The sequence below is a fragment of the Geospiza fortis genome, unplaced genomic scaffold (assembly GCF_000277835.1).
Source record: "Geospiza fortis unplaced genomic scaffold, GeoFor_1.0 scaffold112, whole genome shotgun sequence".
Taxonomy (NCBI): domain Eukaryota; kingdom Metazoa; phylum Chordata; class Aves; order Passeriformes; family Thraupidae; genus Geospiza; species Geospiza fortis.
This window is the reverse complement of record NW_005054298.1, coordinates 5,809,778-5,826,707: the sequence shown is the minus strand read 5'-3', so window position 1 is coordinate 5,826,707 and position 16,930 is coordinate 5,809,778.

The window sequence follows — 16,930 nt, the reverse complement described above, 5'->3', positions numbered from 1 at the left end:
TTTTAAAGGAAGTCTTTTAGCTGTTTGAAAAGAGAGTGGGAATTGCTCCAAACACTTAAAAATCTTTTTTTCTTTAATGTAACAGGTGTCAGTTTACCTTGACTGCTGCTGCTGCACCTACATCAAAGGGTGCAGAGCCATCTAATGGAGATGTAGAAATGTTAGAAACTGTGCCTGAGATTCAGTGTTTAAGGAACTGGCTCAGCCTCCCAAAATTCACATCTGTGGGAGACCAGGGAAAGGACTAAGCCAAGAAGGAAAGAGGAGTAAAAAGAGAGCTAAGCAGGGTGAAGGTTGCTCAAGTCCTCTCCCTCCCTCTCCAGTTCTGCCCCTTAAGGTAAACCAGGGAAAGGACTAAGCCAAGAAGGAGAGAGGAGTAAGAAGAGACTTAAATAGGGTGAAGGTTGTACAAGTCCTCTCCCTCCATCTCCAGTTCTGCCCCTTAAGGTAGTTATCAATAATTCCCAAAACTCTGGAAGATCAAACCTTTTCCATGTTTACTGTTCTCTAAGCTATTCCTTCTTCCAGCAGCGAAATAATTTTTATGTTCTGTCCCCTTAGACCAGACATACCTCGCAGCATTGAAACACCCAAGAGATGTTTGCATATTTACTTTTCTGTCTTAGAAAAATCTGTACATAGTGAAAAACATTTTGAAAACATCCTGCTAGAGATAATTTCATCACTCTCCACCCACAATCTATCGAGTCTGAACATTTACTTCCTCTGAGCCACCTTGCTGCCTCTAAACCTATTCATGGATCTCTAAAAATGCTTTTCCTGCATTCTGCTAATCACCAAACTCAGGTTAGGTAGGAGAAATTCCTCTACTGGTAAATGGACTCTGCTGGTTAGTGGTACTCTGGTGTGCCTTTTATTTGGTTTTTAATCACATGGTACTCCCACAAACCTACTGTGGTTTTTTTTTTCCCATCTTTGTGTTCACCAAGTTACTCTTTGGAGACAGTCTGGCTTCCAGAAATTGGGAGTCTGAAATGTGTGTCTTGTACAAAAAGTATACAAACTTACATGTAAATTGTAACTCTCTGAAGAAACATCTAAAAAATTCCCCCTCGCCCACATGTTCACTGTCCCACTGAGCTGAGATTTCTTTGTGCTTTATGGGCTTTAAATAAAGGGTGTCCCTTTCCCCTTCTTAATTTGCTGCTGTATTGGAAGGGTTTTTTGCCTTCCTTTGCAGACAAAGCAGCCTTTTGGAGAATTCAGGAGAGCTGAAACATCTCAGCAGGTGTGGTGTGAAACTGGGCTCGCTGTGAACACTGACTTACAACTTTTTGCTCGGAGGCATCCCACTGAGTCTCTGTTCAGGTGAACAAAATCCCACTTCTGAGACCGTTACAGGCTGGATCATCAGCTGGGAGTCAAAGGCATGGCCCCATTTATTTGGATGGAGCTGTGCTAATTTACATCAATGAAAAAAATCTGATTTTAGTGGATAATCTGCAGTTAATCCCTACAGTGGGTAAATAACTGTCTCTAAATGCTGTCCTTTGAGTGCTTATTTTCTGTTTAATTGATTTTGTAACTTTTCTGTAGATTTTTTTGGTAGCAAATTGAAATGTATGTGACTAGAAGAAAGAGATACACCTGAGGCTTGTTACAGTAAAAGTGAGAGTAGGAACAACAGAAATGTCTTGCTCCTTGCTGATTTCATGAGCAAATGATCACACGAACAAATTCTTTATATTTAATGGAACTTCTTTGTTGTCCATCACCCTAAGAGAATCTCAGAGTTTTAAATTTTGTCTTTCCATTTCTTTCTTAGTTACTGCTTTAGTTCTTCTCTGCACTGTACTTGGAATGGAGTTTTTAATATTATTTCTCAAAACTGTTTAGTTTTGGAATGGTATTAACGTTATAACTAATAGTGACTAAAGTGCAGATCTTGGGGTTAGTGATTTCATGGCTATGTGCTGGTTATAAATCTCTGGATGGGGTTTAACAAATTGTGCCAAGAGAACAGAAGGGCATGCTGTCCTGGACCCTTAGTAATGCTGATTTTCCTGAAGAGAGTTCTAGTCTCTAGTCTTGTCACTAGTCTTGATCCTTTTACAAAGTATATCCCTGCTGCAATTTTCTGTCTGCAGAACATCCTTTTAAGAATCAGTTATGTACACTGCAATAATTATTTACTCTTAATTAGTGTGATAGTTTTATTCATGGCTTCCTTTACTGGTCATCTGTTCTGCTATTTCAAATCCAGGTCTGGCAAAATTTCTTTGCCTGCAGTTGCTTGAGAGGAAGATTATACAACTAATTGAACTGCCTGGCTGTGGTCCATGGCCTGTAAATGTCCATCTTGCTCAAACAGCTGTATAGAATTTTCCAGACCAGCAGGCTGGTCTGGCATGCAGAGTCAAGTTTTATTCACCCAGTATGATTATCACTCATCCCAAGTGAAAGGAAGGTGAAGATAACTTATTGTGAGGGATGCTTCAAGAATAAGGAAAGTGATTAGTAAATCAGTTTAGTTAGGGGTTTAGTTATCAACTAGAGATCATGTTATCAAATATACACTGTATGAGTTATCTAAATAGTAATATGGGCAATTACTAAAATATCCAAATTATTAAAATATCCAGACAATTGCACAGTTAAGGCAGGAAGCTGAACCTGATAGCTGCCACAATATTTGGTGTTCAGCTCACTATTGCTCCTTAGTCTTACACACATGGCCTGGGAGCGAGGGAGAGGGTGCAAGTGTTGCAATAACGGATCAACACACTGAAATGTGTCATTCAAACTCACTGCAGGAAATAGGTTCAGGTGTGTAAGGTGCAACAACAAAGTAATCACATGTAATATTTACTGATGTTGAAAGAGTTAAATGCGCAGAATTTACAATTCTGTGTGGCATAATAGAAACTAAGCAAAAATATTATGGCAAAACCAGACTCCAGTGAGTGTATATAAATATATGTGTGTATATATTTATTTATTTATTTATTTATTTATGTTTAGAGGAGCTCTTGCTGAATTCACACAGTTTTATGGCTGTGTTCATCTCCTGGCTGATTTTGTACTATGTCCTCCTCTGTGAGCTCCTCCTCCCCCTGCTGCCCTCCCTGGGCACTCTCCAGGCTGTCCCCCACAGCTGTGCCCTCAGTCTCTGGTGCCCTTGGCCCTTTCTGAAGCGCCCAGGTGTCACTGCTGGGCTGAGCTGTGCCCTGTGTGTGGTCTGTGGCTGTGGGGAGCTGTCTGTGTCCAGCACAGAGGGAATCCCACAGCCCAGGCACGAGCAGCAGGAGCTCTGGGCTGTGCTCTGGATCTGTCTCTGGAGGATTTTGGAGCCACCAGCTGTGGAGAGGGAGCCCTGGAAACTGTGCTTCAGGTGTCTGATGGCAGCAGGGCCAGGTGAGCACCAGGATCTCTGGTCTGGGGCCCTCAGGGGTGGGTGGGGTGTGGGTTCACAGCACAGTGTGCAGTGATGAGGCTGGGAAAACCATCAGATCAGCTCTGTTACTTTATTCTTTCCTCACAAAGGAGTGTCCCTGAAATCATAATCCTACTAACACCCCGTGTCTTTCCATAACCTTGTCCTCCAGTTGTCACTTCCCACGGGTTCTCATGGCCACAGTGCTTTGCTGTTGCCCAAGTGACATGAAGTCTCAGGGAGCTGCCAAAAGATGCCCTTGAAATCATAATCTTACTGACATAAGCTCATATTGATGCTCTTTCATGCTGATCTACTTATGTGGTCTCCAGAGATGGCTTTAACACTGATTTGGTTCATCTGGACATTACAGTGTGCCCTCCACAAGTGCCTGTAAACTTATCTCACCCCTGGCTTTAGCAGGGACACCACCCCACAGAGCTGACACCCTGTGCCCCAAAATGTGATCATGTAGAGTCAAAGGTCAGAAAAATGCTGCAGAGATTTCCCCTTTGGGTGCTTGGCCCACGAGTGCTTTGGCAGCTGGGAGCTGCTCTGCCCCCACCCATCCTGCAGTGCCTGGGGCATGGAGCAGCTTCTTGGGAGCTCCTCCTGGGGCTGGAGGTGCAGGTTCCTTGGGAAACCTGAGAATTCACCCCCAGCACCTCCTGCTGTGCTGCTGATAGCTTGGCTTGGGCAGGTGTTGGGTTGGGCTTGTCCCTGTGCTGGGAAGATTTTGAGGCTCAGGCTGAAAGCTGCAGGTGGCTCTGTCCTGGAACACTCCAGCCTGAGCCTGGGTTTGCCCAGTAACACCTCAGGGGTTCAGCTGCTTGCAGGGAGGTGGGAGGAAAGGTGTTGCCTCCACTCCCTCCCCAGCAATCCATTCAATCTCCAGCAATGTGGGAACCCAGGAAATTCCTCTGGCTGCCCTGGAGGACTCGAGACCCTGCCAGGGGGCTCAGAGACCTTGGCACAGAGCCCAAGAGCCCTGTGCCTTTGATCTTGACCCATGAAAAAAACAATTACCAACCTTATATGAGGATCTGCACGCCACAAAAGTATAAGTAGAATAGTAATTAGTTTATCACAGGGTAGAAAAATAGATTTTTGGGGTTTTTAGAATGGGGGTTCAGGGGGCAAGATAGAGGAATCTGGGTGTGTCCAGCCTTTTTCCTTCTTCTTGGCCTCCACCTTCTGCTGTGATGTTGGCACTTACAGATTGGTTTAGAGTAGAAGCTCACTGTCTAACATAGGTGATAGGTATTGGAAAGTAATTGTAAACATTGTACACGTAGTTTTTCGTATTAAGACATAACACTGCCCTGGGGGCAGGCAGAGTGCCTCTGTCTGTCCTGCTGAGCCGACCTGGGCAGGGCAGGAGAAAGAATTTTATAGATAAGATACAATAACCAACCTTGAGACTGAGAACAAAAGAATCCTGACTCCTTCGACTGCTGGGCTGGGACAAAGAAGCTTGTACAGATCTCAGAGTCACTGTGACCAGCAGAGATTCTGAGAGAGCAGAAGCAATGGGTGACAGATCTGTCTGTCCTGTCCAGCTGCTCCTGCAGTCTGACTGTCTGGGCAGAGCTCCTGCCTAAAATCCTGTCTTTTGGAACAGCAGACAAGGTCTTCTGGTCTGCTATGCCCTCTGATTGAAATTCTGTGCACTGAATTTTAAAATTCAAAACCTTTCTCATCCTTTCTTGCAGGAGATGGTGTTGTCTTGCAAAGCCAGGCCTGGGGTGACTGAATGTGATAGCACTTTGTGATTTTTGATGGAATAGGAACTATTCCATCAAAAATCACTCATTCACTCTGAAAGTGAAACAAACCTAATGGCTCCATGTTCTTGGTTTTCCAAGGAAGAGACCTTGGCTTCTTTATACAAGCACAGCAACTTTTTACTCGAGTAAAAAATTTTCAAGATATAGAATGGGGAGCTAAATAACCTGAAATATAAAGTATTAAATAAAAAATAATTTAAGAATAATATATGTAGTTAGTTTCATCTATCACATATGCTAGTCTTTCAGATAGTACTAGTAATAGTATAAACTGCTCTGCTGCATACTAAAGCAAGTGAATTCAAACAGCCAAAGTTGCTGTTTCTCCAAAAATTCTCTTTTTTGAGAACTAAATAAAACAAACATATGGAAGATAACAGGAGGAAAGAAATCCTCATTTAGGGGTAATTCTTGCTTGCAGCCTGACAGCTGAAGAATTACAGTGGCAGAAGATACCCTGAGCCACTCTGAGACTGCAAGCCTGCAGGAGAGCCAGGCTGCTTTAAACTGCTGCTTTTGGAGCTTCTCTGCTGCCCTCAGCTCCCAGAGCCACTGGCTGAGCTGCCTAAGCCAGGCTCTCTTTGGAGAAAAGGATAACAGTAAGGAGCAGGAAAGGAAACTTATCAGGGACAGGAGGGTATCAGGAATTACAAATCTTGCCTGGTGGTGTGTGGGTGTCTCAGGCTGATGGAGATAGATAACCTCAGATTATCTTTGCTTCTGTGTCTGCTCAGAACTTCTTCAAATGCGAGCTTGATGACATCTGGGTGGTGTCCCACTATCTTGGGAGCTCTTGAGGAAGGCAGGTCAGGAGAACAGCAAATTGTTTTGAGTTCTTCTTTATAGGGGTGCCTAACAAAAATTGAGCATAGTTTCCCCAAAGGGATGGGTAAATAACCAACTACCACATCTAAATATTTTTAATGATATGATTTTCATCCTGGAATATCTTCTTTGTTTCACTGTTTTTCTAGTTGATTCTCGTTTTGTTTTTTACTCATAATCAGAACACCCTTCTTGGGAATATTTATGTATTTGTATAAATTTAGACCAAATAATATTTTTGTGGTAAAAATTCAACATTTTTATCATCACTGGTAGCTGACCCTTTTTTTTCTGTGCAAGAGCTATGCTGTTCAGGCTCCCTTGAGGCCCAGTTGTGAAACCTTCCAAAGAATGAAATTATGACCTCACTGAAGCCAGCAGGAAAACACCTTTTTTGTTGATGGAGATAAAAAAAAATTCTTTTGGGGGAAATGCTGGACATCCATAAATATAAGTGCATCTATTATGTCTCTTTTTATACATCACTTTTAGATCTAAGATGCTCTCCACTAAAAGAGGCTAAAATACCTCTTATGTTCTCCTGGGATTTCTCCCTTTCCAGCTCCCATCATAGGTCCTTCTAGTAAGTTTTGGGATCTGTGGAAATTTCTGGCTCCTGGAAGTGCTTTTACTTTTAATTTAAGACTTTGAAGTCTTAAATTTCTTACACTTTGTAATGTATTCTGCAGAAGAACCATAAGAATTGACAGACCCAATAATAAACACAAACCTGTACTTACACACTGTGGATTTCATACAAATGAAATGAGCATGCACTATTCATTCTCAAAGAGAGAATGGGAACACAGCTTTCCTACATTTCTAAGATTTTTTCACAAAATTTCATGATGGTCTTAATTATTCAGTACCTATTATGAGCCTCCAAGATGGGAATGAGCTGTGTTTCCTAGAAATGAAACATGGAAGTGTTCTCTGAGCTATTTTAATGCTAATTCTTGTTCACTTTTTCAGAGCCTGAGCTTTAAACACCGCAACTGCGAAAAGATCAGACCGAAGTGGGAAATGTATTTTGGCCATAAACATGAAATTGTGAATTGGCATTTTATTGTGGGAAGTGATTCTGTAGTAGGTCTTTTTAGATCTTTCAACTGGTGTGAGTCAGAGAGCTTTTATGGCAACAAAATTGCACAGTAGGCTTTAATTGTGCATAATTATTGCACTGCATGGTGCACATACTATACTGTAGGCATTCAGCTGCATTCTGTTAGATGTTTTTATTGAAATCTCTGAAGAAGTGTACCTGATGTTATTTGATATATGTTTGTTTAATGTGCTCGTGCTCTTTTTTGTCTTAGGAAAATGAAAATAATTATAATAGAAAATATTTCCTCCTTCCCTCTCCCCCATTCTCCAGATGACTAATTACACTGTATGGGATACCTGTGGGCATCTGCTAAAATTAACTGGACTCTTATTTCTGATTTCAGCTTCTAGAATCTTACAAAAGGTCTTTGGGTTTAGGAGTGTAACTTTAAATAATACAGACTAGGACAGGGTTCAGGGTTTTTACACCCATCTGCACATTATTCTAAAGGCTGAATGATACTTGGTAGACTTTCATCTTGTTACTTCTGTAATCTGCAGCTGTTTCCAATTTGATTATTTTTCTTCCTTGAGTGTTTTATGTCTGCTGGATCTGACAAATGCACCCACCTACAACACAGCCTGTGCCTTGGGATTTGGAAAATTTTATTTCTTCCTCTACAAGTAAGTAAAACATTGTTATCACTATGGACCTAGTGATTTGTGAAATCCTGTTGTACTTTCTTATTCCTCCTGCTGAGCTTTTAAGTTGTCAGCAGTGATCTGATTGTTTCCCACCCTTTCACCAACAATGGAGCCCAGGCCAGCACTCTGTTGCTCTCATGAATTCAGTATCACAGCTCTCAGCTATCAAAAGGGCTTTATGATGTTTCTAGGCTGTGACATTTCTGTGGAAAAAAACAGCTTTGGGTTTGCAGCTTGGGTTTTTGGGGAATGAAAAAATAGAGTGTGATATTATTGTCATTATTCTGCCACAAGATTCTGTATTTCTCCCGCCTCTCCAGGGATGAAAGTAGCGTGTAACAAACAGTGGCTCTGGCAGATCCTTTTCCTGTCGGTGCTGATGAACTTGCCATTGCTATAATGTAGATAACAAACCTCACAATAACCCTCCTTCTTGTTAGCATCTTCCAGCACAGCAGCTTCTGGCCTCAAAGAACAAGGGCCAGGAAGAATGAATGTTGATTGCACCACTGCAAAGCCTTTTATTGTTCTTGTTTGTATAGTAAAAGTGAAGTAGCAGGAAGAAACTTTTTTTAAAATAACTATTCTGTATCCAAGACAATCTGAAAAATATTGTTTCAGGCCGGGTTAAGCCAGGCAGGGATTTTTCCCCTCTTCCAGACTATTTTCTACAGTTATTCCTGGTGATCTATACAATTCACAAAGAACATGTGAAAAATTCCCTAACAGTCTTTCTTACAGCTCTTTTCATAAGAGTGTGCATTTGGGAACAATGCAGGATCATTGGCATCCCACCTACTCTGAATTTTACCAGGGAAGTGAACTTTTATCATTTGTGCTTCACTGCTTGCATGAGTGGGCAATAACTGTACAAACACCAGGTCCTGTCTGACATCTGCCTTCCCACAGTGCTCTCAGGGCTGAGAACAGACACCTCCGTGGGAGCTCAGGGGTAGCTGTTGATAGGAACTGGGAAAAGGAACATTTAAACACAATTTAAGACACTTCTCTTCATAGGCTGTACCTGTAAAGTGGGGTCTGAACCTCAGTTAAATAAAGTCATTTTACAACGTGGCAGGTTTAAATGTTTGTTTACTTCAAAAGCCATTGCACTTCCAGAGGTAATCAAGTCTTTGATAATGTGCCATAAGAACTGTATCCACTGTAATGCTTCAGTCTGGTTTTTGTTTAGATTTTTTCTGTTTTGTTGTTTTGTAATTTTTTAAAAGATTGCTATTTGAAATTCTCTTTGTTTTCCTTGCTTCCTCCTTGCAGGAGGAAGAATAAGCAACAATAAAAGGGAAGAAATTCTTACTGATTATCTTACTGCCTTAAATGACAATTTGGATGTCGTCCCAGATTGTACATCTGCCCCTCTAATGTACATCTGAAATGATATTAATACCAAACCAGACATCTGTGCGCTGGATGTGTTCAGCTGCTTGGGAGAGTGCTGCTGCTGCTGCTGCATCTGCAGAGAGCAGCCTGAGCTCCTCGTGTGCTCAGCAAGGAGCGGCACGAGGGAAGAGCAGCCCTGGGCTCTCCATGGGGCTCAGAAAGCTCTGAAATTGGCATTTCACCCCTCAGTGTCCATCCTGCTCTCTCTAACTCTTGTAATGAACTCTAGCTCACATCTAGAGCCAGGTTATGCTGTGGAATTATAGTGGCAATGGAAAAGTTTTTCTCAAGGTATTATTAACTGGACAGGCACAGCCCTGAGGTCCTGATGGGATGGGCAAGGGCAGCCTTTCTGTGCAGGCTTGAAATGAAGAAAACTGCAATTCCCTGGCTGCACCAGCTACTCAGACACACCTCTATGACTGTTCTTATGCTTATATTAATTATTAATTAATACTTGCACCTGCAAAAAGAGCTGAACCTGTTTTCAGCTCAGATGAAGCTACAGACCAGGCTAGGAGAGTAAAAAGGTCAGGACAGGGAAGAGGTTTTACCATCTTTGTTTATTCATAAAAACATATTTATATTTTTGTGTTTTGCTAATAATTCTAACTTTAAACTAGTCCCAGAGTGGAAAGACTCATTTGCACTTGAGATCTTTTGTGAGACAGCTTCATTTACAGTGGAGAAAGATGACTGATATTCAATAGGTCCCTTCTTCCAGGTTCCTTTTCCAACGACGTCATTTATAGGTTGCCAGGTAACCATAAGTCTTTGGCTTTTAAATAATACTTCACAGAGGTACAAAAAGCAAGATTCTTTTTCCAGAGCTGAAATGGCAAGAGCTATCAGAAATGAACAGTAGCCTTAGCACAAGTGTATGGAGCTGACCACTGATATATCCACACCAAAATGTGGAAAAAGCCATTTGTTAAACTCTTCTGTGGCCCTGTGGATCCAATCCCAAGCACAGACTGTGTGCATTTACCTAGCTGGTTATTCATTTGAATCTGCATATTTTTACTTAAAGTCATATTAGTGTTCAATAGGTAAATAATATTCTTCATCACCTCCAGGAAAAGCAGGTGTCTGCTGCTCCCAGTCTGCTTCTGCTTCTCCACTGAGCTGGCTACAGTTTCTGCAGTGTGGGAGAGAGGAATAAAAAAGAGAAGTGTAATTAAAATTGTCAGCATTAACATAAGAAGCCAAATGTCCCTAGAGGACAGTGCCAGCTCTTCCTTTCTCCTTCTGCTTTAATCTGAGAAGAAGCTGAGTGCTATGGAATGGCCAGGATCACTCATGGAGCTGGAAGAAGGAGCTCAGCGATGGCCCTGCCACTGTTTCAGCCCTCTACAAGGCTGTGGCTCAGCCACCACTTAGGCAAGGTATCTTATTCTAAGAATGTAACCCACTGTAAGCCAGAGCTAAACCTATGCCTATTACTGCCCTGTGCTAAGCAGCACCAGATGCTGGGATTTTGGTTTAACCCCTTGTTACCAGGGCACCCCAGTCCTGCCTGTGGGGCAGGAGAGCCCAGGCTGGGACTCAGCCTGGGAAACGGTGGATCTCAAAAGTTGCTGGTGCTGCCAAAGGTGGAATTCACTTTCACAGCAGTTAAAGGAAGATGTGACAATGTGGCCTTAAAAGCAAGAAGGTCATTGCTGCAACACTCCCCCTGCCCTAGCTGGCTTCATGGTGAATCTTGCTCCAGAGCAGCTTTAGTCTGTGTCTTGCAGTGAGTCCAAGGGGCAGGGGATTGCCTCAGGTGGTTGCCTCTGGTTCTTGCCTCTCTGATGTTTAGTGGCAGGGCAGGAGCTCCAGCCCAGCCCTGCTGGCAGGGAGCTGCCTGGGGCCAGGAGCTTGTGTCACAGGGTTTGCTGTTTGTCCCAGTGTGGCAAGGAATTTCAGTTCTTACACACCTAGCTTTGAGTCTAAAATCTCCACACAGCTTTCATTTCCCCTTAAAGGCTGGCTTTTGAAAGATTTCTCTGAGGCCATTGTGGAATATCTTACTCAAACATTCAAGTCAAATAAATTCTCTATTTCCAGACCTTCATCACAGCAGCAACGTGTTAGAACAACTAAATAAAATGTTTATACCAATGTCTGAAGTTCACAGTAATCTGGGAGTGTGCAATGACATCCCTAGGATAAATTGTACAGCTCAGCACTGAAACATGACCACAGTACAAAGATTGTTTGGAAATCTACTGTCAGACAAGAAATCCAGCTTTGCAATTTTGGCTTCAGAATTTATACTGACACTTCTTTATCATAAATGAGATACTTACATGGCATCCTTTTGGGCATTACAGAATACTTCAGGATCAGAATTGGTGCTGAAAACACAGCCCATATACCACTAAAACCAGCCAGATTTTTCCCAGCAGTGTGCTCATGTTAACTTTTCTGATAAGGTAAGACTGATAACACATTTATTGTGTGATTTGCTAAGTCTGTGCTTCTGATGAAGAACTCTGGCATTGCAGCATAAAGACTGCAGGCTTATTTCAACAGAACATGAAAGTCTTAATCCTTTATTGCTGCAAAAGCAAACAAATGTCCTTATGAGCAGCCTAAGCCAGAACAACAGAGCTCAGAGAAGAATCCTTCCACCCAGAGTCACTGCAGTGCTTGGGTAGCAGGTTACCCTCTTGTGCCTCAGTGTGTGCTTATTTATACAGATATTGCTGAACTAGGAGGACTTTAGTAACACAAAGTACAAATCTGGCATCTGCAGCCTGCTTTTCTCTCTTTGCATTCCTACCAAACCCCAGTAAAACAGATTCACACCTGCCCATGTCCCAAAAAGCCTTCAGCACAGCTAATACACCAGTTTGCTCAAATTGCAAATGGAAGTGATTCATCTTTGCCACACACTGGCTCCCTACTGTTAGGTCAGGAATAGTAAGGAGATGTGGGGGGAGCTGGAAAGCTCACCTCAGCAGCTTTTTTCATTCATAATTCAGTTGGGGTTGGACCCAAACCTGTTGAAGAACTATTGCAGTTGATTGCAGTAGGATTGTGGTATCCAGCCATTTACTATGCAGGCAGAGAAAAGCAGAGCTTAGAAATTAAGTACGGCCATGTGATGCAATGGAATATTCCAGTCAAATCACAGCCCAATCCTTCAGACCCCACTCAAGTGTTAGGCTGTTTCCAGGTGAAGACAGCAAAATTGTCTGTAGTGATTCAGAAATGTTCAGTGAAGTTTCTTGGTTGATATCACAGCAGGAAGACTTAAATAGAGCAGCAGATCTGGTTGTCTTGCACTCTGCAAAACTGAAAAGAGGATTTTTAAAATGGCATCTCTGGTCTTGTTATGCTTTTTTAAAATGAGGAAATGTGGGGTAAAATAGCTAATGTAATAGCTTTTTCAAAAGATTTTAAAAACTTGACATGGGTTAGAAATGACACCCTCATCCTTATGTTGGCAAAATAATGGAAAAGTTAATAAGGGATTTAAATGACAGAGATTCAAAGGACAGAAATATAATAAATGTTAATCAGCACACTTTTTCTGAAAAATATAGCTTATGAAGGAAGCCTGATTTTGAATGAGATTACAAATGTGTTGATAATGGCTGTTGTATAGATATTGATAATATTTTTCTTATATTCTATTGAAAAATTTTGCATTCTGCAGCTTCAGTGAAGCATGCATTGAAAATGAGCTAGCAGATCTCAAAAATGAGATATCATTGGCAATTATTCCAGAACTCTTAAATTGCTCCAGGGAGGTTGGCTGGGGGAACATTAAACAAAGTGCAGCAGATCGACCGATGAGCTCGGGCTAATCACGGGCTGGAGCTGGGCACCCCCTCTGGGAAACAGGAAAACCTGGATCTATTTCAGACAGTTCAAACAGCATCTGAAACTACTGAACGTTTCCATCAATGATCCAGCTGCAAGTGCATGGATTAAAGCCTGAGGCAGTGGTCAGCATCAGGGCAGGGTATCCCAGTTTGTTCTACAGTTTAGTCAATAAATCTGAGCCCGTGCACAAAATGCAACCAAAAGAAAACCTGAAAGGGATGCTTCTGCAGAAGGGAGAATCCCCTGGAAACCAGCAGCTTGAAAGATGTTTTAGGAGATTAATTGAAACTCAATGCCATTTGCCAGGGTGATTCTGTAGCAGAAAGGAGGAGGAGGAGGAGGAAGAATGGAGTGTTAGCTGAGAAATATCTGATAGGACTGGGAAGGTATCTCCAGGTGTCCCTGGGGCTAAAGGCAGTAATGCCTTTCATGGGAAACCCTGACCTGGGAGGTGTAAAAAGCTGGATTCCAGGTAGAAAACAAACAAACGTGACCAGGGCCAGATATCTTGGTATAGGGAAGAAATAATCAGGAAGACCACACGCAGGTGACAGTACATGGGTGACTGGAAGAGCCTGCAAATCCCTTCTTAGGAGCTGTTTGACTTAAATTAGAGTCACAACAAGAGGCAGAGTCTGCAGGCAGAAATCAAACAAGTGCAAATAAGAAACTGTACTCACATTTTAAGGAACTACAAAGAGAAATGATGATGCCTCCATCTCTTGTGGTCTCTGGGTGGAGAAAGGTACAGATATCTCAGGCAAACAGCAACTAATGTGCTCACTGTGGTGGGACTGGGGGATTGTCATGGGATCCAACCAGGCTGTTCCCTTCTGGTCTTCAATGTAATGAGCCTAAGAGTGAAAAAGCACAGCTTTTATTGAAGGCAGTGAAATTTTGCCTGAAGAAGTTCTGCAGCACAATTCCAGGTTTTTGAAAATTGAACAAAGTTCTTGGTTCTGAATACAAATCTTGCCTTACAGTGTTGCTCTTTGCACACATCACAGAGTTCTTGAGCTATTTAATCCTCATTAGTGAAGCATTATTAATCCACAACACTGAAGGACAGAAGGTATAATTTAGAGAAATCCTTATGGGAAGGATCTCATAGGAGATAAAAAGGAATGAAAGTGTTTCCATGGACTAGTAACACAAATCATGGCATTCTAATGCAGTTATTCTATTAATGTTGTAAATCTAAAATTCTGCACAAGAGTTTTGGGTTCCTATGGGTGCTATAAGGTTAGGGAATAATGTTCATTTTTAACCTGTGTTAGATATAACCCTGGTCTGTGGGATTCCCATCTTGTTTGCTCCTTCAGGCTTTCCAGTAGTGTAATGTATTAGAGAACTGAACTGTTCAGTTTACTATCTTGGGATTATTTTCTTTTATACTGACTACCAGTTTAACCTGTCAAAAACAATTATTAAGCAATTTGTAACATAGTAGAAATGTAAACGGTCTCAAAAACCAGATGACTGAAAAAAAGAGCAATGACTTGCTGGAGCTTGCATACTGTAGAAATTTGCAATAACTTGTTTCCCAAGGGTTAGAAAATATTTTGGGAGGTTAGAATAGTCAGGAATTATCAGTCTGGATAAAAGGGGAAGGGTTTTACAGCCACCTGCTCAGGGAGAGGGAATTCCCCCTGCTCATGGGAGGTGCTTCATTCTGTTTCGCACAGAGCAAAGAGGAGCAGCTCTCAGGGACACATTCCAAGTTCCCTGGGAAGGATGTGACACCCTCAGTTTGAGAAGCTGGGTCTGTCATTTCTCACAGCTCCCAGGTAAGAGCTGCAATGCCTTGGAAATAGCAATCTCCCCAAGTGATGCTGCAGCCACAGAGGGAACAAAACAATGGTGCTTTACACAGCACAGACAATGGGTGTGATACTCTACTCCAAAATGTTTCAGAGTGGGAGGCAAATTATCTCTGCCAGTAACAAAGGGAGCAAATAAAAGAGCTTGTATTTTCACTTAACAGAGCAAAATGGCTGTTTTGATCACATTTACTGGTTCCTCAGCTCCTTCTCACTGAATTCCCCACACAGAGGAGTTCAAGATGTAAAGTACTTAGATTTCAGACTGACATTTATTTTTATGGTAGCACTACATAACTTCCAGAGCAGTATGGGGCTTCCTACAAGCCCTGCAGTCAGGCTTGACCTCAGTGTTGGTAGTAGGAGACTTTGTCAATTCAGGGCCAAAAGAGGAGGGAGAAACCTCAGCAGGCAGGAGTTTCTCACTGCAAGGCTGTGGAGCTTGATCTAAATAAGAGAACAGTTATCCTCTGGCACTCACCAATCTCAGACCTGCCTCTTGGTTTGCTCCTTATTTCCATTCCTTTGCCAAGCTGTGTGCATATACCCCATGAGGAGAGCAGGATGAACCTGCAGTCTCCTACCCACTCCAGGTTTCCTGTGTGGAAGGTGCCCTTCAGCTCTGTCTCTGAGTGTGTTCTTGGGTGCAGGTCCTCTACCAAGAATTTGTTTTGGAGATGAGTGCTGAGAATTGCAGGGGGGTCCCAGTGCAGCCTCCAGAGCTGCAGTAGAGCTGCAGAGTCCCCGAGTCAGTCACCCACCTGCAGAGCTCCATGCAAGTCTCACACAGAGTTTGCAAATGCATTTTTAAACTTTGCTTATGTAGATGTTGTCATTATATTGCAAAGGTTTCATATTGCTGTCTCCTTAGTGCAAGAGTTTCACACCTCCTTGATGTTTCTTGTAGGCAGCTCCTCCAAGCACTGACTCTTCCTTCTTCTCACAGTAGAGAGCTGACTCCAGTTTTCCTTTAAGCAACCAACCCACTCTTTTATAACACTCTTCTTATTGGCTACAGCTGAGGCCTGTTAAAGTCAGGCCTGTTCCCAATCTCTAATAACTGGCTCAGCTGCAAGTCCTTAAGGGGTAAGATTACTTTCTATACTTCCTTTATTTTCTTATATTCTATCCCCCTACATGTAGACATGCAGACAAAACCCGAGACCAACTCCAATCTTGCAAACACTTACACACAAAACATTTTCTAGAAGACCTTCCTGATTTATTGTCCCTTTAGGATTTTGGTTGATGTTTGATGGTTCCAGGTTTCTTTTTTTGCCCTAGAAACCCTTTCCTTCCTGTAGATAATTCACAAATTTGAATTAAAACTTTATATTTTTACAAATTCCAACTCCTTCTTTCTGGGTAGCATCTGGAGGGACTATCTGTGGACTGTGGACAGTGTCTCTACATAATTTCTATTCCTTATAAAATGTTTATTTAAGAGGAAACCAGGCAAGTCCATTCTGGAAGAGTGTTTTCCTTTGACCTAGACCCAAGTCCTTTATTCATCTGAATGGGTGTCCTGTAATGACTCTTGAGCAGTCTGTATTGCTAGCTGGTTTCTGCATGCAGTGATTCTTCCAGGTGGCTCTTAAATCAAAGAGAAGTTAAGACTGGGAGCTACAATAACAAAGAGAAGCCACCCAACAGTTGGGCAATCAAAATAGCATTCACAAAATGTGTGGGATATGTCAGCTGATGCACTCACAAAGATTTTTACATGCTGTCTCCATGCTGTGTTTGTGCTGGGAGCCCTTTCTGTCAACAGAGGAAAGAGACACTCCCAGGGCAAGAGGAATATTTTGAAAATTTTCTTTAGGATGGCATCAATCAGGTCTTGGTTCTAGTGAAGAAGATCTTCAGTGCCAACAGGCACTCCTGGGGTGACAGTGTCAGGTGTCACAACAGGCCTGGTGGCAGCAGGTTGGCATTTCCAGCTGTTCAAAGCATATGTTTTCTTAGTAGGAATAGCATGGTACAGAACAAAGATAGAAACTATTGTCAACAGGGGTGGGGATGAGGGGGAGAGAATTAGAGATTCAGAGAGCAAAGAGAAAAAAAGGCTTAACTAAAATATTTTCATGTTAACTTGATATAATTCATGCTTCAAAATTTATATAAAACCATTCCGTTCACTA